We start from the raw sequence: 14,864 nt of genomic DNA on the forward strand, positions 1-14,864 counted from the left end.
GTTTTTAAGGATTAAGATTATAATCAGTCATAATTCTAGTTATTATTACCAAGTTTCTTTATTGGTTACATTGTAATAAGATGTTTAACCAGTTTAAGTCTTTTTGTCATTTATGACAGTTATGTTTGTATTCTGATGCTCTTGCAAAAGTTCTTCATCTTCAAGAAGATTCATAGGAAGGACTTTTGACAAGTACGGGTCTCTGATAAATTTCAGATCATACTGCTGAACTGAGTAAGAAATTAAAGAATCCTAATGGAACACCTTAATGACTTCTAAAAAATTAACACAAGGATTGGTTGCTGAGTGAACTGGTGAATATGATAATACTTTTTATGGATTTCATCTGGAATATTACTGGGTTTGATCTGTTTCCAGATATAGGGAAGCCCTTCCCCTCAAATTAGTTATAACTTACAATTTGGTAAGCTTGACCTGTGGGTAGAATTGAAACATTTTTCTTTTCTCTCTGCCTGATCCCTCCAGAAATTGGAGACTCTTGGGTTCTGAGCATCCTTGTCAGGTGAATGGGGAAAAAAAAATGGCCTATGCTGGAATCTCCATATTTAGGGGACCTCTGGAAGAGGGAAATTCATTGAGGCAGAGCCTGATGGCAAACTTTTGGCATGGTTTTCCTGGCCCTGAGATGCTTTTGGGGAGTTCAGTCTGAGATTCCTTCTGAGGAGTTCTACCACAGCCAGTTTGGAGAAGCCTTATGTGGCCAACTGACCAGGTTTATTTTGCAAACCAATTAGTCTTGCTTTGACTGTGTTTGGTGGAAATGAGGGTACTTTTAGAGAGATAAAGATTATGGTTCAATAGATATTAAATTCTAGTCCTGTTAACTGAGATCTAGATTTTTGAAAGTTGTGTAGGCCACACTTTTGCCCTGATGTTCTGAAGGAAAAGCAAATTCTCCAGTGAAGTTGTCACAGAGTATAACTACTTGTGATATATGACACTACTTGCTTTAAGTCTATTGCTAAAAGCACAGGTATAATGTTTTTATAAAAGTTTGATATAATTGATCAACTGTATAGCTGCTAAAATGTTTCCCCATTAATGTAATTCTGAGTTTATCTGATCAGTTGTCCCCCAAAGTGACAAATATAAATGCATATATAGGCAAATATAAAGTAGGCCCAGGGCAGGACCCTGACCTTAAGGGACAAATATTTTGGTCCATTGAAAGATTTTCAATCCAAAGGGTAAGTCATGGAAAAATCTTCACATTCTGAGGTATGGGGAAGTCATTCTGGTTTGTACATGGTTTAATGTAAGCCACGTGACAGAGTGGCCTGTGTTGTGGCCTACTGAACATGCATTGTACATCAGCTTTGGCCATTGAGGAGGAGAATGCATTGGAAAAATCAAAATGGAGTAGCTGTGGTTCAGACATCCAACATAAAACTAGGTGGCAGTTATAGACATGATTTTAGATACATTCCTATATTACAGCAAATTTGAGTTAATCAAACTGTGTTGCAGACGGAACACAAACTTCAGGCAGAAGTGGCGTTATCTCAGAATGCAGGCCATGCTTGTGTTTGCTGAATGGTCATGGTCTCCCTGTGTCATGCCTATCCAGTGTCTTACATTTCACCTGTAGCCTGAACAAAGGATATCTATTTGAGGAGTGGGAAGCAAGTGACCTCACTGTGAAATGAGTCTAACTGCTGCATCTCCAGTGAGGTACTGTTTGTCATCCTCCCTCTAGGCTTGCATGAAAAATAGACCCAACTTATGCAACCATGAGGGATGACCGACAATGGAGGAGTGGCACTCAGCATAACATGGGGTGGCAGACCTGTACCGTGACTGCTGATTCCTGCTAGGCCCCCAGAATGTTTGTTTTAGAGTTGGGGCCTCCCTTGTCCACATAGGGTGGCTCTGGGTTTGTGAAAACCAAGGGTGGCCTTACCTTCCTTGTAACCGGACGGGACACGGCCGCCATTGACTCCCTCTCCATTGGTCTGTTAAGTGCTTGGCTCCAAAATTTGCTGACATACTGGCAAGTGAGTGTTCTTAGCACATTCGGTGTCTTACTCCTGATACTCTTTAGCTGCTGGTGTCTTTATTACATTTGTGGTATCTGGTTGCAGTGCCCCTCTACTGACCAGACCGCAGGGACATAGCAGAAGAGGGGTGAACAAAGATTGTAAGGGTCATGCAGGGTATGTAGGGGTTGGGGTGCATGGTTAGGCCACCCAGGATGGCTGCTCTCTTGCTCTCTGTATATCGTTGGCTCCACCAGAGCCTTCTTCACCTACCCTCTGCTCACATGACTGACCTTCCAACATACTTGACCCTGTCCCAGCTCATTATTGTTCTAGCTTAATATCAGAACATCTTCACTGAGATAGCTTATGTCCTGGTTTCCCTGGTAACTGATGAGCCAACCTGACATCAATTCCCACTGTAACTGTAAACCTCCTCCTCTCTGCAGAAGCGAAGACTGCCACCATGCCCTGCCGAACATCTGCCGCAGCGGTTGGGGGTTGCTCCAGGACCTTGCTTCAGACATGTAAGATCTCCCTATCCATTAAACCATTGACGTCTCTGTCACTGACTCTGGGCTCTTTCTTTGGTCTTAAAGCTGGGCAAGTAGTACAGGGCTTGCAGGCTTGCAGGGTACAGCCCAATACCTGCAACGCGTACAGAGAGAAAGGACAGGATGCTAGATAAAGAGAACAAAAGTTTCCATTAGTTCCAAGTTCCAAGAGAACTTGCCGAATGCCAAGCCCTTGGTTGGGCCTTTTGCATGTATTATCTCATTTAAGCTGTATCACAAGCATGATTATCATTTTCATTGTACTGGTGAGAACTTTGAGGTTCAGAGAGACTGGGTAACTCACCCAAGGTTGCATGGCTGGTCTAGCCTCACCTAGCCTGGGTCCAAGCCTTTGTGCTGTTAACAGCTTGAGAAATGGAAAAGCAAGAGCTGAATGATGTGGAAGTGCCACCTTCAAGGAGGGCACAGGGCCTTGGAGGTGGTGTTCAGATTAGGTTAACAACAGTCGGATCCAAGGATGGCTGGAGAGCAGTAGCTGTGCTGCCAAACCAGATGGGTCAGAATCACGTTGCTCTCTCTCTCTCTCTCTCTCGCTCTCTCTCTCTCTCACACACACACACACACACACACACACACACACACAAAACTGAGAGGAGCCAATCAAACTTGACCACATGCATGTTTTTCTTCTTGATTTTTTTCTTTTCCTACCTTTTTTCCCCCATTGGCTTCTCTCCTGCCCTTTCCCCAATACTGATGGATTCTCATTTCTGAGCTAGGATGGTGGCCTCGGAGGATGGCTCTTTCCTTCTTCCATCTCTCACTTCTTTTTTCAGCCTGTGACTCCTTTGTTTTTCTGGTTGAAACTTAAATCCTGACTTGAGCATCCATCACATTGCCCCTCTGTATAGCCAGGCTCAGCACCTTTCATGGAAGCTCCCAGAACCTTCTTCCCTTTGCTACAGTGACCCTCCTTTTTCACCCCTATCATTGGGAGCACGGGATTTCAACAACCCTTCTTGTCTCATCGTCAAATCCTTACTATTTAGGAATCTTGGTGTGTTAGTGCTGATATGATGGTCAAAACAGAAGCTTGTCTAGCCTTGCATAAAATAAAGTTACTCCAACTTTACTAAAGTGTTTAAGAGGGCAAATGTCCCCAGAGATATTTCTTAGCACAAAAATCACTTTTCTGTATTTAAGAACTTTGGCAGGTCCTTGTGTCTGAAATAGAGCCGTCCCTACCCAACGAGGCCATGTGGTAGGCTGACCCCTTCTAGGATCACATGTGGTTTTGGTGAAGGGGCTTTCATAACTCAATGAATTTATGAGCCATGTCATGCAGGGCCATCGAAGAGGGACGGAGCATAGTGAAGAGTGTTGGCAAAACATGGTCCCCTGGAGGAGGAAATACTCCCGTATTCTTGCCTGGAGAACCCGGTGGTAGGCTGCCAGTTTAACCTGGTTCTGCCACCTCCCACCTCCCAGCAGCGTGACCATAGGAAAGAAGCAGTGTCTCTGTGCTGTAATTCTCTCATTTGCACAATGGGGTGATCACGTCTGCTCTCCAGGACTTTATGAGGACGGAGGTGACGGCCAGCACAGAATGGGTTCTTAAGATCTGCCCTGGGGACATCCATGGAGCTCCCGTGGTTAAGACTTTGCCTCCAATGTGGCGGGCGCAGGGTCAATCCCTGCTGGGGGCGCAAGAGTCCCACATGCCTCAGGGCCAAGAAGCCAAAACAGAAAACAAAAGCAGTATTGTAATGAATTCAATACACACACACACACACACACACACACACACACACGCGTTGCTCAGTTGTGTCCGACTCTTTGCGACCCCATGGATTGTAGCCCACCAGGCTCCTCGGTCCATGGGATTTTCCAGGCATGAATACTGGAGTGGGTTGCCGTTTCCTTCTCCAAACGAATTCAATAAAAGACCTTAAAAATATTATCCACATTAGAAAAATCTTTAAAAAAAAGACTTGCTCTGGGTACATTCTTAATCCCTAGTGACCCAGTGGTTGTTATTGAGGGCACTATGCACTTTATGTTTTTAGGGCAACTTTACTTCTACTATGTAACTTGGGCCCATAAACCCATCAGGGTCTGCTTATAGAGCATGAAATACATTCTAGCAACTATAGGCAGAAGGCATTTAGTTCAAAGTATTATGTGTCCTACAGAATCATTAGAGACGTGAAGAAAATGACTCTAGCTTAAGTTTTCTAAACTGGCAGAATTGGACCTTCTAAAAGTCTCCTGCCTTTTCTATGACAAGAAAGCACTGACTGATCCAGAAACTTCAGGTGCCAAATCTGAAAATTAGAAAAAGAATATGCATACTCATACGCATGCAATTACTGCCATGGCCAGAGAGGCACCTAAGTCAGGAAGTCTCCGTTGGTGCCTCCAACTCCACACCCTCACTGCCTGCTATAATCTGCAGCACCAAAAATGGGTGCCCGTCCACTATTTACCACCCCCCAGCCCTCCACCCCCCACAGCCCGTCTCTGTCAGTGTCCGCAGAAGCTGTAGAAACGGCCTCTGCCTCATTTTCTATCTTCTGATTCCCGCCTGAACATTTATGCTTAGCTGAAGTTGGAGCACATCTGGAAATCTAGGTGCAAAGGAGTCTGGGAAATTCCATCTTCCCCTTTTCAGCCTTTTCAGAACAGGAAGCACTTACAAAGGAGGCCAGAATTGATGCGAAGCACTTGCCTTCCATTTTTCACAAGAGCCTGACAAATGATTTCCTGGTAGAAGTCCTGTGGTATGACTCCCTGGTCACTTTCTCTTTCCCTGGCGACTGCGCTGCCTGGTCTGGTATCTTAAGGAATCTCTGAGCACCACTTGCTTCTGAAAGCTGGCTGTTCCTGGGAGCACAGATTTCCTACAGGTCTCTTGGGTGAAAATTGATTTATGTTCCAAAGGTGAGGTTGGTGTCCTTTTTGCTTCTTCTTGCCTCATCCAGACCACTTCTTTCTCAAAAATCCCAACTTGCCTCCCTGGGGGATGCTGCCCTTTTTGCCAACCTCAGGAGTACTATTTCCTCCCAGAGACATTCCAGGTTTAACTGGATCCTCAGGGTCACCCACAGAAGTACCCAGTGGGCTCCAGTCTCTTCCGGAGTTCTCTGTGGTAAAGATGGAGACGGCAGGGGAAAAATGTTCACAGTCTCTGGGAGCCTTCCTATTCAGTGCAAGCTGCCAAACCAACGTCCCTCTTTGGGCACAGCCATAAAGCTATCTACAAACAAATGGATTTTTAGAAAGTGGAAATGTCAGTGGCTCAGGACTAGAAGAGGCTCTGGGGACCATCCAGTCTATTCTTCTCTTCTTTCAGAGAAGGGACATGAGGCCCCGAGAGGTAAGGGACTTACCCAAGGTCATACAGACAAGGTAATACTGCTTCCACAGCAAGGATGCCTTCAGCAAGTCAGCAGACTTACCAGGGGCCCACTTTGTATAGTGACTGTCTTTGGTCAGGCTTCGGAGAAGCAGAGCCTAAGAAGGGATTTGTATAAAACACATTTATTTAAAAGAGTGATCTGAACATGCATGGGGAGGAAGAAAGGAAGTAGGATAGGGAAGGAGCAGACGTTTTAAACAAGACTGTAGTTTCCGGTGACATCTAACGGTAGCTTGATCCTGCGGAGAGATCTAGACCACACACTGCATTACGGAACTTGAACCACCGTAAGACAAGGGTGTTGTTCTTTTATATTTCTGCACCAGCTAGTTTATTAATTACGGGCTCATCCAGTGTGGGGGCCATTATTCTCTGGTACTTCCAGGCAAATCGGCCTGGTCTCTGAAGAGCAGTGTTCCCAGATAGGCATCAGGAGTGAACTGTTAACAAAAGCACCTCCAGCAGTTGGGTGGGTGGGTGCACCGAATGGTGAAAAGGGCCACGGGAGATCTAGGTGGGGCACCAAGGTGGCTGCTACTGTCCTTCAGACAAAATTCTCTGGATCCCAGCATAACAACTGGGATTCAGTGGCTGCTGTGTGATCTCAAACAAGTCGCTAAACCTCTCTGAGCTTCAGGTGCCAAATCTGAAAATTAGAAAAAGAATCTTTCCTCTTAGGGTTGTTTTGAGCATTCAAAGAGCTCATGCATGTTCCAAAGTACTTAGTCCAGTGACTGCATTTAGTATTATTGTAATTATCAGTCCTTTTTATTAATTAACAGCAATATAATTATATTAAATATATAATAATTAGAGTAACATAATTATTGTAAGCAATTACAATGATGATAAAAATTGACAATTCAAACAGCAGAGCTGTATGAGGTCACCGTCTACCACTTACCATCCAGGGGACATGGGAATGCATTGTCCACATCTCAACAACAAAATCAGGATCATCCAAGGAGTGGTATTATTTTTATCCACAGTATGAATGTAAATGTGTGCTTTTGGTGCTCCCATCTCACCACTGAGATAATTAACCAGAAGCAATTACAGTGCACTTGGCAAATTGCAGCTTTGCCCTCTTTGCAAGGGACATGTTTTATTTATACTTCCTCCCTTGTGGCTTGCTGATTGATCACATTCCAAGTCCAGTATTTAAAGGTGAGGTGCTGACACGGACTTCACCTGAGTTCCCTCAAGGTTCCCACACACCGGGCCCAGGCAGGAAATGTCCTTGTGTCTTGTTGGATGCAGCCATCTCTCCGACAATCAGCGCATCTGGGCAGATCCCACTGCCCCCACCCCAGGGACAGTTGCTGAGTCCTCCTTTATTGAATGTCAAAAAAGTGAATCAGTGCAACACCCTGAGCTAGACACCTCATCTCCCCAGCTTAGTCTTCTCCAATTTCAAACCACGAAGAGCCAACTCACTTTTAGAACATTGAATTCATGGAAGCCTTTCAAAGCTGGACGTGGAAAGTGGAGATCCCACTAATGCTATTTCTGATAATCAGTCTGGAGGACAAAATCTGGCATGTGGATTTATGCTGAGATGGTCACCTGAGCTCTACTTATAAAGCAAGAAGGGGAGGGGATGAAATGTCTTAATCTAAGGTTAGAAATGGCATTTTCAGACATGAGAGAGTAGGCAGACACTAAGACAGTGTAAACAAAGATTGTTTAAAATACATGGGAAAAATATTAACCAAATGGTTTTTCTGTACAAAGTGGATTTCTTCTATATATTACCTCCATGACCATTTGTGTTAGTGTTTTTATTGATGTTTGATATTAATTCTCTGAAACCTAGTGAGTTACTAGCATTATAGTAAATAATATTCTTCATGTATATTAAACATTTGAAAAAACTCTTTAATTTTTTAACACCTATATTTTTTCATTAGATGAAACAGAAAAATACTGTCCACAGGAAACTACGTATCATGACTGTATTATTTCTCATCATGATTTATATCCATGGTGATCTCTTTCCTCATGGAAAAAGGAGATCCCTCAGGTGATATTTGGAGAAGGCAATGGCACCCCACTCCTGTACTCTTGCCTGGAAAATCCCATGGACGGAGGAGCCTGGTGGGCTGCAGTCCATGAGGGCGCTAAGAGTCGGACACGACTGAGCGACTTCACTTTCACTTTTCACTTTCATGCATTGGAGAAGGAAATGGCAACCCACTCCAGTGTTCTTGCCTGGAGAATCCCAGGGAGGGGGGAGCCTGGTGGGCTGCCGTCTATGGGGTCGCACAGAGTCGGACACGACAAGCGACTTAGCAGTATCAGCAGCAGCAGGTGAAATTAACCAAGGGAAAAGGAGATATGCAATGAACTTTCCTCCTAAACAAACCCATGAGATCTGCCACAATAATGTGGGATGTTTTCATTTAACCACGTGGTATTGCCAGCAGTTGGTACCTCCTCTCCAGGCCCTGGCCTCCACATTCTAAACACCTCCTATAGGTGTCAACTATAAAGTACCATCTCTATTACTCTATAAGAAAATACTTAAAACAGAGATGAATAAGCACTGACTCTATGTTTTGAACATTAAATTTCATCTTGATATATAGGCATCTAATCTCTAAAATTAGCTTCAGTTGCTCAGTTTTTATTTATAAATTATTTATTGAGCACTTTACACATTTCAGACTCTGTGTTAGGCCCAAGAAATGGTGAGTTAATCTCTGCCCTGAAGGAGCAGAGATTAGTGAGAAAATTAGTAATTTTCTTACTAGAGTTAGTGAGAAATTAGTGATTTCTTACTAGAGTTAGTGAGAAAAAAAAATACTAGCCAAGAAAGGGAAAAAAGACACTATTCATTAAAGGCTAAACACCAACAAGTGCTAGCAAGAAGAATAAAGGGTTTGACCTAGTCAGGGTGAGTGCTGAGAGGATGCAAGAAGGATGAGTAGGAGTTAGCTAAGAAAAAAAGAGGAGAGAAGAGCAGCCCAGGAATAGGAAATAGCATGTGCAAAGGCCCTGAGGTAGAGAATATAACCACCTCGTTTGAAACTGCAATCAAGAAAGAGGTGGGAGAACATGGTGGACAGTAAGACTAGAATATGACTAGGACAGCAGACATTGTAAGGGGCTTTTTTTTTTTTTTGGCAGTTCCAGGTCTTAGTTATGGCCTATGGGAAAATCTAGCTCCCTGACCAGCAATCAAACCCAGGTCCCCAGGATTGGGAGCATGGAGTCTTAACAACTGGACTACCAGGCTTTATCCACCATTTTGCTGGATAATGTCAGATGCCTATCCAGCATCTATCCACCCCCCTTTCCCAGTAGAATTTAAATTTCTTTAGGTATTCTACCTTCTCCATATTAGCTTAAATGGTGCACTCTGACCTCTAAGAATGGGTTCCAGGAGAAGGCAATGGCACCCCACTCCAGCACTCTTGCCTGGAAAATCCCATGGATAGAGGAGCCTGGTAGGCTGCAGTCCATGGGGTCGCTAAGGGTCGGACACGACTTAACGACTTCACTTTCACTTTTCACTTTCACGCATTGGAGAAGGAAATGGCAGCCCACTCCAGTGTTCTTGCCTGGAGAATCCCAGGGACAGGGGAGCCTGGTGGGCTGCCGTCTATTGGGTCGCACAGAGTCGGACACGACTGAAGCAACTTAGCAGCAAGAATGGGTTCCAAGAGATCTAAGTCAGTCCTTCCCAATCCTAGGTTTAATCCCTGCAAGAGACAACTGCTAATCGTGCCAGGTAATGTAAACTGGACCAACTGGACTCTGAAATGATGAGAGAGGTTTAATTCCATGACAGGGAAGAGGCCTTTTACTCTCCCGCTAGGAATAAAGCAGAAAGCCTGTTGACCTATTGCTGTTGTCACTTCAGTTCAGTTCAGTCGCTCAGTCATGTCTGACTCTTTTCGACCCCATGAACCGCAGCACGCCAGGCCTCCCTGTCCATCACCAACTCCCGGAGTTCACTCAGACTCATATCCATTGAGTCGGTGATGCCATCCAACCATCTCATCCTCTGTCATCCCCTTCTCCTCCTGCCCTCAATCTTTCCCAGCATCAGGGTCTTTTCAAATGAGTCAGCTCTTCACATGAGGTGGCCAAAGTATTGGAGTTTCAGCTTCAGCATCAGTCCTTCCAATGAACACCCAGGACTGATCTCCTTTAGGATGGACTGGTTGGATCGCCTTGCAGTCCAAGGAACTCTCAAGAGTCTTCTCTAGCACCACAGTACAAAGGCATCAATTGTTCAGTGCTTAGCTTTCTTCATAGTCCGACTCTCACATCCATACATGAACACTGTAAGAACCATAGCCTTGACTAGATGGACCTTTTGTTGGCAAAGTAATGTCTCTGCTTTTGAATATGCTGTCTAGGTTGGTCATAACTTTCCTTCCAAGGTGTAAGTGTCTTTTAATTTCATGGCTGCAGTCACCATCTGCAGTGATTTTGGAGCCCAGAAAAATAAAGTCAGCCACTGTTTCCACTGTTTCCCCATATATTTGCCATGAAGTGATGGGACCGGATGCCATGATCTTAGTTTTCTGAATGTTGAGCTTTAAGCCAACGTTTTCACTCTCCTCTTTCACTTTCATCAAGAGGCTCTTTAGATCTTCTTCACTTTCTGCCATAATGGTGCTGTCATCCGCATATCTGCATATTTAAACTTTGATAATTGTGTTTAACTGCTGTTGTCAACCATAGGATAAAGCCAGGTGGGTGGATAGTGAAGAGGAGAGATGGGAAGAACCTTGGTCCTCGACTATATTGTTGTATCACTAAACCAAGCAAGCCTGAAGCCCAAATTGCCTCTAGACTTCTTACAATGCAGGATAACAAAGATTCTTTTTGTACAAGCCAATCTGAGCCAGGTTTTTAACACTTGCTCCCAAAAGCATTTTGCTGGATATATATCATGCAGAAGGATCGTTGCCTTTTTCCAAGAAGAACAGTGGTCTGAAATTTGGGTGCAGAGTCCATAATTCTAAGAAAAACGTTTATGGAACGGGACCCGGTACATTCCTCGTTACCGTCACCACCCAAAAGAGTCTAATGTTAAATGAAAATGTTGGAAATAGAATTCCTCATACATGATCTCAATGGAGTTAAGCACCTCTGATTGCACAAACACAGAAATACACACACACACACACACACACACACATTAAAGGAAAGACTGGTAAGAAAAATACTCTGTTAAATGCTGGCTCCAAGGTAGGGAGATTATTACTAGGCTTTTATTTTTTTTTTTGGCTTGGCTATTTATGTACTTCAGTATTTCCTGATTTTTCTACAATGAATATACTTATATAATTAAACATCAGTTTAGTTCAGTTCAGTTCCTCAGTCATGTCCAACTCTTTGACTTTAACATCAAAGTCAACATAAAGATGTTTTCCACCTAAATTGACATCACCTACCACAAAAGAGGCTACTTACATTTTTTTGAAAAATATAATGGCCAAAATAAAACTAAAAAGTAGCATATCTAACATAGTCTATTGGAAAAGATAAAGATTTCTAGTCTTTATGTACTGTATCCAGACAGTTAAGGATTTATCATTGGTCTTATAATAGAATAAAATATCTTGAGTATGTCCAATTTTCATTTTAAATCCTCAATTTATAAAATAGTTATTCATTTCAAAGTTCCGTTAAATAAAATAGAGACACTTGCAAATTTTGAGACCCTCAGGAGATATCATTTAGCATCTTTGGAAAACATAATATTTAATTATCATAGCATGAGGTACTCTTAATGGCACATTTCAACACTGCTATTGAAACTGATTTCTGAGAGGAAAATTAAATGATATTTCCACTCACATGCCTTATTTAAATACAAACTACATGCATAATTATCTTTGATCCCCACTGCCACTTAAAAATAAAATACAAAAGTGAAAATACAAAATATTCATGGAAGTTTTTTCATCTATAACTCAGTTACCAGAAAATCCATAATTACCCAATACCCCTAAATGGTCCATGTACCTCAAATGATTTGGGAGCCCTGTTTGCTGACCAATACCTATTACAAGATTCAAATTCTAAAGCTTACCTTCCTACTCTCAGAGTCATTTGAGGTAAGCTCTATTCTAGGAAGGAAGATAGTATCATTTTTATTAACTCCCTTTAATTATAAAATTTGCATTTTTTAATTCAGTCTTCCCTCCACTGTGTACTTCTTCCTTTTTCCCCCCAAAGTAATAAATAGACCTTGTTATTTCACAGTAACCATTTTCTTTCTAAGATGGCAGGAGTATTTTTGGATAACAAAGCCAGACAACCTAACAGATACATCAGAGGCAACACCTCCTGCCTCAGTTTCTGCCTCTGTAATGAGTGAGAGATGATAAAGGAAGAGGTAGTGGGCCCTAGAGCTGGCCACAAGCATTCCAGTTCTCCCCTCGGAGAGCTTGTGATAGGGCTACCCTTCTTTGAAATTAGGAAGCCTGTGTTACTTTCTGTGGCCGGTGGTTTAGGGATACAAGTAATTGTGTCACTTCTGGGTTGACATTGAGAGAGCTGAGTTTGAGTCATTACACGTCATTCCCTAGCCAGGGAGATGCTGGAAGCACATATGGAGGTCATGCTTCCATCAGCCTGAGCCCTGAAGGGACCATCAAGAGCAGAGGCCCACTTCCATCCAGCACAGGAGAAGCGCATTTTAAGTCACTGCACTTTAGGGGTTGGTTGGTGGCGCAGCATGTGTGCTTAGTCACTCAGTCATGTCTGACTCTGCAACCCCATGGACTGTAACCCCCCAGGCTCCTCTGTCCCTGGAATTCTCCAGGCAAGAATACTGGAGTGGGTAGCTATTCCCTTCTCCAAGGGATCTTCCTGACCCAGGGATTGAACCAAGGTCTCTTGCATTGCAGGTGGATTCTTTACCATCTGAGCCACCAGGGAAGCCCTAGCACAGCATAACCAAGCCTATACTGATTGGATAGAAGGAAAAAAAAAGGGAACAAGTGCTTGCATTCCTTCAAAGGCCTTTTGTGTTCCTGTTGAAAAACTTATTCCCTATTTGGTAAATGATAATAAGCTCAACAATGTTCTTATGAAAGTACAAAAACCATCCTCAAAAATGTGTTACAATCAAAACCATTTCATTCTAAGCTTGAGTTAAATAGTTTAAACCCACATATTTACTGGGTTACTGAAGAGAATTTATGAGTACCTATGAACTGTCTAAAGGGGAGTTTCCAAATTTGGGTCTTTCAGGTTGAAGATAAGAAAATGAATATGAGCATATTCTGTATCACCTAGGTGGCCAACCTGTATGTAAAGACGGACCTGTATGCCTATGTTAGTGATGCTAGTGGTAAAGAATCCGCCTGTTGATGCAGGAGCGACCAGAGATGCAGGTTCCATCCCTGGGTCGGGAAGATCCCCTGGAATAGGAAATGGCAGTATTCTTGCCTGGAAAATTCCATGGACAGAGGAGCCTGGCAGGCTACAGACCATGGGGTCATAAAAAGTCAGGCATGACTATGCACACAGCCACAGAGCCATACACCTATATATAAGGCAATGCCAGCGACCAAATTGCTTTGTGGTTACATTTATCTTGGCACCCAATAGTATTATTAATACTTTGTCAAAGGCTAGGCAATAAAGAACCAAATTGGACATAACACTGAAGGGCTGCCTTTGTGCCCAGAAAATTTCCCCAAAAGCGAACATGGTCAGCATCTTGTTTTGAGCAATGATTTAGTTCCAGAAAAACTATATCATCTTTCACATTAATGTTGTGAATTTGAGTTTTATTGGTGTGACTGTTTGGTTTTAACCTGTAAATTGGTTTTTCCTTTTATAGTTTATAAGAATTACAGACATAAATTTATATCTGTTTTTCTGCAATATACATTTAAGTAATATTGTAATACAAATAGTGAAACTCCACACTTTGGGGGTGGTAAGAGTGTGGTTCTCAGATCATTTTTCCTTTAAAAGGCCCAATAAATAAAAACGATAAAAACTTAAAAATTAACTGTAAAAAATTTTTTTTAATATTTAAAAGAAAAAGGCAGTGAACATTGCTTGTTTTAGAACAGGCTCAAAGCAGCTCTCTCCCTTGGAATAAACTGTTGAGTTATATGAATTTACTCACCCAAGTTTATCCAGAAGAGTTATCTGAAAACACAAGAGCTAGCTTCGGGACTCCATAAATCTCTTCTTTATGCTTTTGATGGAAGAAGACAGAGTTGTTTTTGTTGTTGTTCAGTCTCTCAGTCGTGTCTGAGTCTGCAGCTCCATGGACTGCGGCATACCAGGCTTCCCTGTCCTTCATTATCTCCCCGAGTTTGCTCAAACTCATGTCCTTTGAGTCGATAATGCCATCCAACCATCTCGTCGTCTGTCGCCCTGAAAGAGCTCCAAAAACTAGAGAAGCATCAGAAATGATGAAATAAAGGCATTTGTGGCTCTTTTCAAAGGCAAAACCCGTTGCAGCAAAATGTACCTTTCTTTGTGCTGATGGGACGTTTGCGCTCACCATCAGTTTTTTGTGACCATGTCTTGCCCTGACCACTCTCTTACTTGTTCATGAAGCAAAGATCTCACAGTCCCCACATTACCCAGTCTTTCTTTGGTGCTGGTTTCCTGTTAAATTGTACCTTTTACCTCGTTGCAGTAAGCAGTGGCTGTGCACTCAGCTTCCTATTCCATCTCTTCAGTGTCTCTGGTTGGGAATTTCCTCATTGCAGGACACATTTTTTAAAGTCGGTTTTGTTGGTGTATAGTTGCTTTGCAGCGTTGTGTTAGTTCCTAAATCATGCAGCAAAGTGAATCAGCTGTATACACATATGCAGGACAAATTAATGTCACACATTCGTCAAAACTTGACAGTTTACCCGGAAGGAACCGAGGCCATGCACACCAGTTGAGAAATTCTGTCCTACAAGTACTGCAAGAAATTCTGTCCTACAGGAGGGGCAG

At 42.8% G+C, this 14,864-nt stretch overlaps 1 long non-coding RNA gene across 1 annotated transcript in view; it reads left to right on the forward strand.

The window, feature by feature from the left end:
- LOC109575979 (uncharacterized) overlaps positions 1 to 14,864 on the forward strand; it is a 100,230-nt gene that overhangs the window by 45,346 nt on the left and 40,020 nt on the right. Inside the window, exon 7 of the long non-coding RNA XR_011563011.1 lies at positions 2,447 to 2,524. This is a non-coding gene — a long non-coding RNA (uncharacterized lncRNA). The remainder of the gene's footprint in view (positions 1 to 2,446; positions 2,525 to 14,864) is intronic.

This window comes from Bos indicus, chromosome 22, assembly GCF_029378745.1.
Source record: "Bos indicus isolate NIAB-ARS_2022 breed Sahiwal x Tharparkar chromosome 22, NIAB-ARS_B.indTharparkar_mat_pri_1.0, whole genome shotgun sequence".
Lineage (NCBI taxonomy): Eukaryota > Metazoa > Chordata > Mammalia > Artiodactyla > Bovidae > Bos > Bos indicus.